This window comes from Cimex lectularius, unplaced genomic scaffold, assembly GCF_000648675.2.
Source record: "Cimex lectularius strain Harlan isolate CLEC.00 unplaced genomic scaffold, Clec_2.1 scaffold57, whole genome shotgun sequence".
Lineage (NCBI taxonomy): Eukaryota > Metazoa > Arthropoda > Insecta > Hemiptera > Cimicidae > Cimex > Cimex lectularius.
In genome coordinates, this window is record NW_019392642.1 from 1957652 (window position 1) to 1971762 (window position 14111).

General features: G+C 33.8%; 3 long non-coding RNA genes across 4 annotated transcripts in view; 1 reads left to right on the forward strand and 2 right to left on the reverse strand.

The window, feature by feature from the left end:
- The window catches only part of LOC106662026, a 305248-nt gene extending 293886 nt beyond the window's left edge, over positions 1 to 11362 (forward strand). Inside the window, exons 5-6 of the long non-coding RNA XR_002910887.1 lie at positions 5523 to 5594; positions 10939 to 11362. This is a non-coding gene — a long non-coding RNA (uncharacterized LOC106662026). The remainder of the gene's footprint in view (positions 1 to 5522; positions 5595 to 10938) is intronic.
- On the reverse strand, positions 452 to 3511 carry LOC106662024. Its single transcript, XR_001339814.2, has 3 exons — positions 3263 to 3511; positions 3029 to 3202; positions 452 to 684 (listed from the first exon to the last, which is right to left on the reverse strand). It is a non-coding gene; the product is annotated as an uncharacterized LOC106662024 (long non-coding RNA).
- On the reverse strand, positions 3586 to 4390 carry LOC106662025. Of its 2 annotated transcripts, none has more exons than XR_001339816.1 (3): positions 4362 to 4390; positions 3818 to 3910; positions 3586 to 3756 (listed from the first exon to the last, which is right to left on the reverse strand). It is a non-coding gene; the product is annotated as an uncharacterized LOC106662025 (long non-coding RNA). The 2 variants fall into 2 exon arrangements; XR_001339815.2 differs by lacking the exon at positions 4362 to 4390 and adding an exon at positions 3967 to 4355.
- Positions 11363 to 14111: the final 2749 nt, after the last annotated feature.

Here is a 14111-nt window from a genome sequence, read left to right on the forward strand (position 1 = left end):
GATCCCGGATTCGAATCCAACGGCCCTGCATACGAATCTGACATACTTACAAATGCGCTTTTTTTCAAACAATTAAGTAAACAAAATTGTGAGACAAATGGTGTTTCTTTTACAAGTTGATAAAATATTGTGGGAATGAAAAAAACCAAAGACAATTTTAAAAAATTATACCGAACAAAGAAACGATATTAAATGCGTTATAAATTAAACTAATAAATTGCAGGGAGCGTCGGTGCCTGCAACGTTTGGGCGTTGACACGGCGCTCATCACTATAAGGAGAAGGTCCCGGGTTCGAATCCAGCGGCCCTGCATTCGAACCCGGCATACTTACAAATGGGCTTTTTGTCAAAACCACCTGCACTCCGAGGGTTGATATAATCTCTGCTGTTGCGAACCCTCGTTAAAAAAATAAAAAATAAATTACAAATCGAAAATTGATTATCAATAAGTTTAATAAGTCACGTTGTTTCGAAAAATAAAAAAAATATATCTTCTTTTCTGAAAAATCTCCTTTTCATTTCCGACAGCAAATAACTTAAGACAACTTTAGCGATGTACGCCGATAAAACCCCATCTTTCTGCAAATATTAAGCAAAACTCTCCTCAACGTGTTTCGTTGTAAAGTTGGAGAACGTTTTTGCTTGGGTCGATAAGATACAGTTTGTTCCAGAGATACCACAACGCTACGGCATACAAAATACAGTGCATAAGTCATTGGAATTGTTCCGTTGACCTTTTGTTTATGGTTTTTTAATCTTTCGGCGGTTTATGAAGACTATTTCCAGTGTGAATCTAAGTTTCAGTTTGAACTCGATGTTTTAAAAAAAAACTGTATAGGGCGTCTTAGAGAAAGTGCGAAAAAGATTTTTGAGTGATAGTACATCCTATTTGAACAACTTTCAACGTGTAGTCCCTATATTCACTAACGAGCTACCTTGTTTTTTCTTTTTTTTTTCTTTATGGAAACCTTACCTTACTGGAGAATAAGAAAAATATCCATCATCAATGCTAACACAGTTGTGTATTTAACATTACATTTCCTTTATACAACTGTTGTGTAATAATTTTCAATTAAGAACCTTAATAAATGATAAAATTTGAAAAAGTATACAAAGTTTGGTTTTTAAGAAGTAATGTATAAGTAGGCAAACCCTTATGTTTAATCCGAGAGAATGTTAACTGCCAAAAGGGTCATTATTTATTAAGCTTTCAAACGGTCTATCTATAACCCCTCTCCTGATTTAGTAGACTAGTTGCCAATCAATTGTTGAAAAACGAACAAGGCTCAGGTGATGACGATGAATAAAAATATTGTTTTCAAGTTTTTTTAAAATTTTATCAACAATGAATTCTTAAAGATTTACAAGCATTAAGCTTACAAATTGTTTTCAAAATAATGACCACGATGTCTGACCCACATCGCTGCTCCTTTTTTCTCATGGCACCTACACTCGTATAGATAAATTGGTTCTAAGTTTATCAGATTTTCGAGAATTTTAACCCTTAAATCTTCAGCACTATTCATTACTAAACTGTACACTTACACTCAACAAACCCAAGTGCATTTGTAGAGGAGAGTCATCCCATTTCGTTCCCCCGATCTAACTGTCATGGATTTCTGCGTTTGGGGATTCTTTAAGGAGAATGTGAAAAGATCAGTAGTAAATAAAGTGGGGTTTAAATCCAAAACTGTGTTAGCCGTGATGATAGATAGTTGAGTTTTTCTCAAGTAAGGTAACGTTTCCATGGAAAAATTAACAAAAATTGTAACTCGTCAGGGACTGACGACAGATATATCTTGGAAGCTTTTGTAATGAAACTATCACCCCAAAAACCTACCTGTCTTCAGTCCCTGAGGAGTTTTTGTTAATTTTTCCATGGAAACGTTACCTTACTTGAGAAAAATTCAACTGTCTATCATCACGGCTAACATGATAGATGGCTGAGTTTTTCTCCAGTAAGGTAACGTTTCCATGGAAAAATTAACAAAAATCGAGTCTCGTCAGGATCTAAAGACAGGTATATATTTTGGAAACTGTTGCAAATAGTGTACTATCACCCCCAAAAAAATTGACGCACTTTCTCTAAGTTACCCTGTATGACTTTATTTGTTCAGGCGGAAGTTGGCCTGCTGAATCCAGAAATTATGAAAACAGTTTTGCCCTACGTGCATAAGTTAAAAGCACATAAGCCAACCATTAAAAAAAAAAAAAAAAAAAAAAAATATTGACTTAAATACTGAAACAATATGGTTCTGCAGTCACTCATAATGTGTCAAAATTTAAGATATTTTCACACCCAAAATTTAAAAAAAAGCTTTATTCCGTCCTGTCAGATTCTAAATAATAAGAGGGATACTTTTGGGGTTTTTTCAAGTTAAAATTCAAGTTCTCTGTAAAAACGGGCATATCGCTTGGACCCTTAGTCGTACAAGTCATTTTAACAAGTCTTTAAAAGCTTTTTTCGTTTTTATTAAGGCAATATTCATATAATTTCATTGTACGGACTTTTACGTTTAAATAGAAGAGAGAAAATTTTGAGAAAACCACTGTTATTAATATGCTTCTCTACGGTTTGTTCGAGTTTGCGTTTTTGGTTTAAATTGTTCAAGAAAATATGCAAGAATATGGGGGGGGATGCAAAGTATTGGGTGAAAGGAGGCGGAGGGTTTGGTCAAACGAGCAATTTACGTACATTCCCTCACAATCAGTTATTTACGGCCCTTAAAATTTGGATCCTGTCAAAAGAAAGATAATGAAATTTTCGTGATTTGAGATTTTGGTTTAGTTATGGCAGTGAGAAAGCTTTTCATGAAACTCAACCAAGATTTATCTCTCTTATTATTGAGAATTGTGAGGGGGGGGCCAAGAGAAACATTTTTGTTGCATTTTGAATGTAGAAATACCCCTTGACTTGTGAAAAATTATTCGTGAATCACCTTTTATAAGTGTAGTATATATTATCATCTATATCATCATGATATTTGTATATTCTTAGGTAATCGTTTATTAACAACAAAAAAATTACCCGGGTAATGTAGGCCGGTCGAAAATAGTAAAAGACAAGCAATGAGAGCAGCAAAAGCCGGGGCGTCGTCCATCGTCGCAGTGTATCAAAAATATTTATCCATTAGCCCGGACATGTTCGCCACCGGTTTGATAATTACATAAAAATTTGGCATTAGGAAATTTTCAACACATGCTACAAACGGTTGTAAAATATTAATAAAATGTATTTGCTATTGATACAGTTGTAACATACATTGCCCTATAAATAACGTTGTGCATACCCAATAGATCGCAACTGAAAATATTATCGCGTTCACGTTCCGCCTGTCCAGATGCCACAGGTACACGTTACGAGGTCGCACGGTTCTTCCGTACTTACCGCAAATACTAGAGGAACGTAAAATATTACTGCTCCTTTTCAGTTTGACTTCTAAATTCAACAAATTATTTCTCATTGCCAGTATAACCTTTTACAAAATAGCACACAAAAATATATTACGGAATAAAACACCTGCGAATGTTTTTATTTACTGATCATTTTAAAACTCCTACAGATGACTAATAAACAAGGATTCATTTACCTTATATAATATTAGTGAATGAAGTAAAGAAATATCAGTTATTCCGAGATGACTAATAATTAACACTTTATTTATTACACCATTTATTACTATTGAAATATAGAAATGTTGAACTTCGGCGTAAAGTCATGTGCCAACGGAAAATCTTCCAGACTGGTGAGATAAACTGCCAAACATTAAATTGTCAAATGAAGCAGGCAAATTTGTTTTTTAAAGATAATTCAAACCTGGCATTGCGAACATCCACGTGGAAGTGAGCAAAGCGAGCAGTCCGGCCATTATCATGGGCACGTTGCTGATAAATATCATATAGGGCAAGTCTAGAAAACTTGTTTATTAAAAACTAAAAACTGTGTTATTTTCGTTAATAGCTTACTACTTGGTTTTTATTTATTGTTTTATATCAAGAATAAAACTTTTAATTTAGTCGTAATCATCCTGGCATGCCTATGTTCAGTGTGTTGATTAGTTTGAAGCGTTTTGATATTTTGCTCTCTTTAACGGACAGGGATGTAAACAGAATGAGGCAGAAACACAAACCACCACTTAAGTTGGAGAAATGATGAAACGCGAAACCAACACAGCGAGAATAGGCAGTCAAAAATACAGCTTTATTCTGAGCACACTGAGAAATGTGAGAAATGTCACAAAGGATAAAATCGCCTTCAGAAACAATTATCAAATTCAAAACAAAATTTATCGTCCACCAAATTTCAACGTTAAACAAAACAGAAATATTTTGTTATACGTTATAAAAATCGTATTTCTTACCTACTGGCATTGCGAACCGTTTACCATATGATCAATGCACTTTGTGATTATCAGACGAATAAATATATTAGAAAAAATATATTTTGATTGATTGATTGAAAACAATGGATCTACTCATATCGAGGTGCAGAACGCCTTGTGGCCGCCTCTTTTATCCATTTTATCCCAATATTTTTTGAAATCATATTTAGAAATATTTCGCCAAACTACGATATTTCAGTGTTCCACCTAAAATAAATTATCTGAAAATAAAGCGAAAAATTGTACACTAAGTAAAAAAAAGAAAAGTGTATGGCGTGTATATTTTGTATGACGGTTTTCTCGTTAAGAAAACCAAATTTCACTTTCATTTTTTATAAATTGCAATATTTTTGTATGTGTATATGCCCAAAGACAAAAACTCGGACACTCGTATTTTGTTGTTTATTTCAAACTATATGTATTTTTACGGTTATTATGTATTATTACAGCACTTTAAGTACTTATTTTAATGAAAACCAAATTAAACGGGATCAGAAATTCACGAGTTTTATGAAAATTAATTATAATGGTTTGAAAGAACATTCACCTAACCACCGGAAAAATCACGTGGTGATTAAATAAATGATTAGTTTTTAAATATATGATTTTTCGGTGTATTGGTAGATTTTATTTCAAACCAACATAATTAAATATTTTTGGGGAATGTCAGTGGTCGGTATAAGGTAAAGGACCCCGGTTCAAATCCAGCGTATCCGACATACAATTTATTTAACACCTTAACCCCGGGGATTGATATGACCTGCGCTGTTGCGAATCCCCTTTAAAATATTCATTATATTGTGTGTTTTTCAATCCGGTTTGCATTAAAATAAGTATATTGTAATAAATATAACGATTACAATGAAATTTTTTAGTATATATTTATTAATTTATTTTATTTTATTTATTTTCTGACAAGAAATTTTATTTTAGTACACCTTAGTGATTATATTCTTAAATTTGCTACGTTGGTAAATTTGCTTACTTTTGATCATATTTAACGTTTCCAAAGTAGGCCATAAATCTATTTTCTAGAATATGTTATTTAAAATACGTTTATGGTAAATCATAATATTTATTTTCAAAACTTGCTATATCTCTTTCTTTTTTTTAAATTTATGACTTTATAACTTTTTTCAGAGTCACGTAGAAAAGAAGCACTCAGGCAAAAGAAAAGAAGAATCAGGATGGATCTTCTATAAAATATATTCGGTATGTATCATCGTAATCTTTGTTTTATTTTTTTTAATATATTAGCGACAAAGCTGAAATCTCAGCTCCAATATTGATGTATTTTTGAGGTGTGAAATTTAATTACGTTCGTAATTCAAATGTTTTCATTAGATATCACGTCCTTAATCGAAAATGCCTCTTTTCTTTCTACAGCTCACTGATTTGAAATTTCATGGGCATTTTTTAATCAACGCTTTTGATTGGCTTATCTGAAAAAGGTCTTTTTTCTTTCATGTCACGTATAAATTTTACTTTTCTTACAACTCGTGTTTCTTTCTCTTCCTCACCCTCTCTCGTTTCGTTTGTATCATTTAAAAAATAAGTAAATATATCGTGAAATTTTGAAAATTTCCGCCAGCTCAACCTGCCTTGTTTTAAACGGATACTTAACAAAATCTTTACATGAAAGTAAGTATTGCTATAATTTGACAACTACGGATTTTAGAAGGTAAATTATCTGATATTAAAAGTTTACGATGCTGTTTAATATGAAAATAACATGAAAAAATCCAGGAATAAAAAATAAACAGTTTTTCAATTTTTAGGTTTTTAACATTTTTTCCATCCACCTTTCTGAGTCAACAATCCTTCGCTATTAAAAATTCATAAGTATAATTATTTAAAATAAAAAATTCTAAAACTACCTACTACTACACCAATCTCCCATATTTTTCTGCCCTTTCAAAACTCTCAGTCATAAACCTAATCCCTAAATTAAACTTCGTTAATTCCCCTTACCTACCTATATCTTACAGGCCCATCAATTGATTCTCCGTTCCTGGCAAATTCCCTGGGGAACTCTTCGTCGAAGGTTTAATCATATTCTAAAATCCCAGTCCATAACACTGCAATCTTCAATAGGGTTTTCAACTCGACACCACACTGTACAACAGTGTCATCATGTTGGAGACCTATTTTGCGCATAAATAATATAGCCCGGGAATATTTCTTAACGTCGCACAAGCTTTTGATAAAGTATGCCTCGAAGGGCATCTTTTTAAGCTCAATTGCATCGTACCCAACACCTGCTATCATATCCTCAAATCCTAACATTTTAACTGACATTTTCAGTTGTGCAAGGACCTTGCACTGTCTACTATCCTCCCAGTTAATGTAACCATGTTAATATTGCAGGTCTTACCCACTACACTCATTATATATATGACAAAACTATCATTTTCCCCATACTGCTCCTATCATCCTCTAAAGCCACATTTCTTTGTTGAAGGATGGTATAAAAAGTGGAAGAGAAAAGTAACCTCAATTAAAATTATATTTGATTCACCTCTATACCTCGATGATTGGCACTACCTTCTCTCTACCAAAGACCTTCTTCCCCACGACGATTCTGTAAAAGTAAGTATATTATTTCTGGGCGGACTTCTGACGTGAAATCCCACGTCAGACTGAAAAGACTTGTACTGAGCCAACGGTAATTTCTAACCGTTTTCTAACTTGGCTAAAAGCTGGATTTAAGGACAAGAAATTTTGGGTTCAACTAAACGCTCTAACATCGGTAAAATCCAGACCCAACAATCCAAAATTATGTTTAAAAAATTGTCGATGCTCCTTCTACTTATCCAATCTGATTATCCACACCGATCTTAACATTCCTTTCGTCAGTCGGAAAATTTAAGTACAGCCAGATGTGAACTTTAAATTTCACCCATACTAATCCCCTTGGAAACTAACTTCCATCCGCCACTCTTTCAAACAATTATAGTAGAAACTCGATTGTTATCGGCAACGTGACTTCTTGGTGTAGTGTAAAAAGTGAGCTGAAACAATATCACCAACGGGTTTTGACTTCCTTGTGTAAAACAAACAAAGTCGCAAAAACTTACTTCTATATTCGAGTAACTAGCTCTGTTGAATTGCAGGCATTGTTATTGGTATGTCGCAAAAGCCCGGAGTAGGGCTAAATAGTTTCCTAAAGTTCTTTTTTACATCAGTGACCAAAGTTTAAACCAAACACATAACCGAAAACGATTTTCGTAAAGTTCCAAGACCCTAGCAATAGCATTTGTCTATACACGCATAAAAGGAGATGTTCCAAACCGATTAAGTCATTTTTCAAATATGTTTTTGCTGGTGTGATTTTCTATGTATGGCGTGTATCTTTTCTTTTCGGGCCCAACCCTGAATCCGGAGACCGGACAACAAGGTCCCAGAGGATTTTTATGATCGGGCCAGAATACTTTAATATAATATATCGATCAGGCACCTTTTTTTACGATAAATTAAATTCAAATATTCAATACAATACCAAAATAGATATAACACCAAAATATTCAAAACAACTAAAAGAAAAATGGAAACAAAAAAATTCTTTATTCGCTAAAAGTTTATTTATAAAATCAAAGAAATAATTTGAAAAAAAAATTTTATTACATTTATTTGGTATTTACAACTACAAGTGATGTATTAAGTAAATATGTTCGTATATGCTGAATTATGATTTGAGGCTCTTGTAGGAGAAGTTGCCCAGTGATAACACTCCTTCACACTGATATCTTGTTCAGTCTTCAAACAAGGAGAAGGTCTCAGGGCCTCTTTCGCTTCAATCGTCTTGGAGGATTTTCAGGTAGGGTTGGAAGTGATAAATTTCGTACGAATAGATTACTGTGTGTGTTCAGTGATCGATGAAATTTTTTATATCGGATTTTGATGAGTTCGTGTACAAACGGGATGTATAGGTCTTTATGGATAGTGTAATTTGAAACGTAAAAAGGAGCATTTATAATTTGACGGAGAATCTTAGATTGGATTGATTGGAGACGCTGGGAATTGGAATCCTTGGTTGAGCTCCACACTTCACAACCGTATGCCCGAGAGGTCTAATCATTGTCTTGTAAATTAAAAGTTTATTTTCAAGGTCTAATTTTGATCGTGAGTCGAGTAGTCTTTTTAACAATTTATAACGTCGATTTGTTTGCTGTCTTTTCAGTCTTGTATGGGGATTTCAAGTAAGTCGTTTATCCAAGAAAAGTCCAAGATAACTCACAAGGTCAATGGTAGGCAATGGAATTCCATTTATATTCACCGCAGGACAGACATTTTTACGTAAGGTAAAATTGATCTGTGTGCTTTTTGTTAGGTTTACCTTTATTCTCCACTTTGTGAACCATTCATTCAGGTGTTGTTGTAAGTGTTGAGTGGTAAATGAGGGGTCCGAATTGCGTGTAAGAATCGGTGTATCATCAGCGAATGTATGTGTCGAAATGTTAACATGTGTAGGAATATCTGCAGTGTGTATGGAAAATAGAAAAGGGCCAAGTATTCTTCTCTGAGGAACGCCCGCCCTTATGCGTGTATAAGGTGAGAATCCAGTTAAGATCTCACTATAAGATAGTACGTGTGAGGGAGGATGTTCCTCAGTTTCCAAAGCAAGCCCGAGTCAGACTCAATCGAAGGCCTGTTCTAAATCAAGAAAGACACCCAAGCAATGCTGTTTTTGTTCGAGGGAAGAGGCTATATTGTCAGCAACACGATGTAATTTTGCGTTGTCGAGTGAAATGTACGGAACCCAAACTGATGATCTGGAATACTATTAGAATTTTCAATTATTTGCAGTAATCGTCGGAGAAGTAGTTTTTCTAGTATTTTGGCAAGGATAGAAAGGATACTAACGGGTCGATAGGAATTTGGAAGATCAGAAGGTTTATTTGGCTTATGAATCATTTTAATTATAGAGAACTTCCATTGCAATGGAAAATATGTGGTCCTGAGTACAGCGTTGTATAGGTATGTTAAGTATAGTAAGCCTCTGTGGGGCAAATTTTGTAATAATTGTGTTATAATTAGATCAGAACCTGGAGCTTTTCGTGAAGGTAGTTGTTTAATAGTGTGTGAAAATTTGAAATCTTTTATACCGAAACCAATTTAAATGTAAAGTTAAATTTTCCTTCTAATTTAATTTATTCGTTATAATGAACAAAGAGTAAAACTTATTTTAATTTAAAGAATTTTTTTTATATTTTGTAATAAAACCTATTTGAAAAACCTACAATTTTTACAATTAANATTTATTAATTTTAAAATCAAATTTAATTTATTTTATAAAGAAAGGTAAAAGTTTTTTTTTTGTTACGACCTATTTTAAAATAAAATTAAACTTTTATCACAACTGTTAAAATCAAACGTTATTTATTTTTTCATTTACGTTTTAGTGGTCAATTGACCAAGTTACATCTTTTAATTAATAATTCTTTCCCTTTAAGGTCTTGGTTGAGATAAAAAGTTAGCGTCAAGAGCGGTTTAAACGGTCGTAGGATTAGATGGAGAGTCCGAGAGCAGCGGCGTATTTAGCCGAAGGTCGTGGGTTCGAATCCCGCTCGTGATGCTGACTTTTTTATCTCAACTAAGGCCTTACATGGAAAGAATTATTAATTGAAAGATGTAACGTGGTGAATTGACCACTAAAATGTAAATGAATTAATATTTAATAAGTAAAAGAAGTATCACTTCACTAAACAGCTCCCCGTGGCCAGTTCATAAATCGCTGAGAATCCAATCCGATTACACATTTGAAAATAGCAAAAAGATGGAAAATTCCAACGTTTTTAGATTGAGATGTAGAGTTGGTGTCTGAGAGGATCGAAGTCACGATAGCTCAAGTGGTAGAGCAGCGGCGTATTTAGCCCAATGTCGTGAGATCGAATCACGCTCGTGAGCTGAATTTTGTATCTCAATCAAGATCGTACTTGGAAGGAATTTTTATTTATTTTATTTTTCTTTATAAAAATATTTGTCTTTAGTTGCAACTCTTTTAAACTAAAATACAATTTTTTTTGACGTCAAAATAAAAAATAGACTCACTTGATTTGTATGCACACCAATTATTTTTCTTTTTAGAAAAACAGCTCCTTAGCCAACGAAGGACAGAAAGGGAATAGCCCATTCCTTGTCCCTACTCCTTTGCTCACTGCTACATGCATGTGGAGGGACAGGCTGTACATTTAAATTTAAACGTGACACTTGTACATATTTCTTCCTCAGAAAAAAAACTTTGTTGACGGATAATAGACAATCTTTATAAAAATTTCAGTATTTTCTGAACCTTTTTAAACAACTTCAATTTGTCTTGTTTGTAGAGTTAGCAGCCGACAGAGGGAACAGAGAAGACTTTTTACGGTCAATAATGTTTGTCTTTGTACACAATTACTTTTTTATTTCTCCTGAAATCTTTCTAGTATACAAGGTGTTTTTATTTTATTTTTATGTTACTTACTTTTTAGTTTCTAACGAGTGCATTATTTGTCTTATTATTCCTTTTAAATTTTAAGGAAAAAAATATTTTTAATACGTTTTGATATTTTATTAGTTCTTCCGGGAGCAGTGAAAACGTTGGAAGAAAATCCTGTGATCGTCAAGCCGTAGAGATGGGTTGTCGTGGAGATTGCTCGTCGGATAAACCGCCGCCTCTCATCTGTGGCAATATCTTCCCCGGAGCTCAACGACTGAGAAAATCGGGGGAACTGTTAATAAAAACGGCTGGGAATTCCGCAAAAACAGAGAGGGAGTCGCTGGAGAGGAAGATGTGGGCAAATGTTATCCCTTTCCGATTTATGCGGTGATTTCGAAATGCTTTCCGCGTTAAATAGAGAGTGATATAAAAGGGTAATTTGAACTTACCTTGCAAATTATTACAGAGTGTTTGTTTCCCACTCAACGCCAAAACCAAAACTTTATGAAAAACATCTTTTTTGCATATTAATATTTCGATATTTAAAGAAATCATGACAAGATAAATGAAGTAGTTTCAAATTTTCCTTCTCATAACATAACATTAATAAAAATGTTGTAACATACAGTGCTTATTTTTTTCTGACGTAATTGGTACATTAATATTATTTAACAAATAAAAATTTAAATATTTCTAGTTTTGTAACACCTTTTATTTTTATTGTCTCAATTTAGTCATTAAATTAAATAAAAAGTTATTTTTTATTTAAAATAATAAATTTTGGTTATCATTTCAATTCACTAGTTTCGTGGTCCGCTTGACCAATAAATATTAACCAGTTAATTAATTTTTAGTTGAGATAAAAAAGTCAATGGCACGAGCCGGATTCGAACCCACGATCTTCGGCTTGATACGCTGCTGTTCTACCACTTGAGCTATCGTGACCTCGATCCACTCTGACACCAAATTCCCATCTCCACCACACCTTTTGAATTTTCCCTCCTTTTTGCCATTTTTCAAATGTCGTGTAATCAATTTGATTCTCGGCGACAAATGAAATGGCGACGGAGAGCTTTAGTGAAGGTATACTTAATTTTAAACTTATTCAATTCACTGGTTTCGTGGTCCGCTTGACCAATTAATATCTTACAATTAATTAAGGTTTTCAGTTGAGATAAAAAAGTCAATGGCACGAGCGGGATTCGAGCCCACGATCTTCGGCTTGATATGCCACTGCTCAACCATTGAGCTGTCGTGACCTCGATCCACTCGGATAACCAACTTCAGAAGGATCCTGGATCGAGGTCACGATAGCTCAAGTGGTAGAGCAGCTGCGTATTTAACCGAAGGTCATGGGTTCGAATCCCGCTTGTGCCATTGACTTTTTTATCTCAACTAAAAACCTTAATTAATTGGTTTGGTTATAATGCTTTCGAGCAAACAAGCAGCAATATAATATGGAAATAACTTATTTTTATTTTTATTAGGTTTCGTGGTTCGCTTGACCAAATAGATTCTTTTCAATTAATTAATCGTTATGTAAGGTATTGGTTGAGATAAAAAGCCAGTGTCACGAGCGGGATTCGAACCCACGACCTTCGGTTAAATACGCAGCTGCTCTACCACTTGAGCTATCGTGACTTCGATCCACTCGGATACCAACTTCCCATCTCAACCGCACCTTTTGAGTTTTTTCTCCTTTTTGCCATTTTTCAAATGTCGGGTAATCAATTTGATTCTCGGCGACAAACGAAATGGCCACGGAGAGCTTTAGTGAAGGTATACTTAATTTTAAACTTATTCAATTCACTGGTTTCGTGGTCCACTTGAGCAAATAAATTCTTTTTAATTAATTAATCTTTAATTAAGGTTTTGTTGAGATAAAAATAATGCAAATAATAATGAAATAATACTTAAAATTGTAACAGTTTAGAAGAGGGGTTTAGCATTCGCCTTGTGTTTGCCTCGCTAGATGGCATAGACCATAGAATTTTAATTGAGTATAATATAATAAAAAAAGCATTTTTTTAAGGGGGCGCAGTTTTCCCCGCGACACCCAACTGGTTGTTAAGCCTTTTTGTCTGATAGGAATTGTCTTACTTGATTTTTTCACTTTTGGTTAACGTTAAGATTAAAAGAAGACAACTCCTTTACAAACTTGCGCACCACGCCAAATATTGGCATATTATGCAATCTCCATCTTGTCGGGAGCTCTTCGTTAAGCTTAAAGCTTTTTTATCAGATAACAAAGCTTGGCTAAGGGCTACTGTGTGTATCCTTCAAGCCCTGCCTTTTCCTTTCCAGGAGTGTAAAAAGTTTTTTTTTAATGTTTATTTATTTTGCGTTGTATTTGGTGACACATAAATAAAAATTTTCATGTGAATGATAAACTTTTATAAACATTATATAATTTTATATCATAAAAATTTTCATGTGTAGGTATGATAGATTTTTTAAACATTATTTTATTTTACATTGTAGGTAGATAGATGGAAATACTTTATTTTACATTTTTGAACTCATCATGAAGCATGTAAATGAAAGTATGTACAACATGGAATTAAATCCGTTTGTCGTCGGAGAACGTAAATTGAACACTAAACATAAAACTCTGGACAAACATACATTAATTGTAGAACATAAAAAGAATAGAAATAAGTACATAGAAAAGTAATGACTTTTTCATCCAAATCATTAACTTTTTTTATAATTATGGCATTAAATGAAGGAAAGGTGTACACGAAATTAAAAATTAAATTCCTGATCTAAATATCTCTAGTTCCAGGCGTTGCGTGCAAACCTTGAGGGCCCGGGGATCCGAACAATTTAATAGCTCAATGATTTAGGCTCTTGAGAGAGTGAATAACCCAAGGTGTAATAGACGAATCTCTCCTAAAATCGAACACTCAGTTAGGAAGTGAAGAATTGTCTCAATTTACCGCTAGTTGCACAAAGAACAAATTCCATTCCTCCCTCTTTCCAAAGAGCAGAGTTCAAATGGAGTATCTCGCAACGAGGTTATAAAAGCCGACGCAACTCAGATAGATAAGCCCGACGAAATTTATTTCTTTTAAATTAAATAAACTACATGAATTGTAGGTAGGTCTTTAAACAGCAAGAAATTATCTGAGGATTGAGCACGGCGCATCGATTCAGTTCTATAATGCTCTTTTATTGCCGACAACAAAGCTGAAAACAGATCTGGCTATTTATGAAGGTTATCAAGGGTTGGGGTGGTTAGGGAGAGTTTATGGAATGGATATAGCCAATGTGCATACCAAGAAGTCTTTGACCGTATGATTTCTAACGCT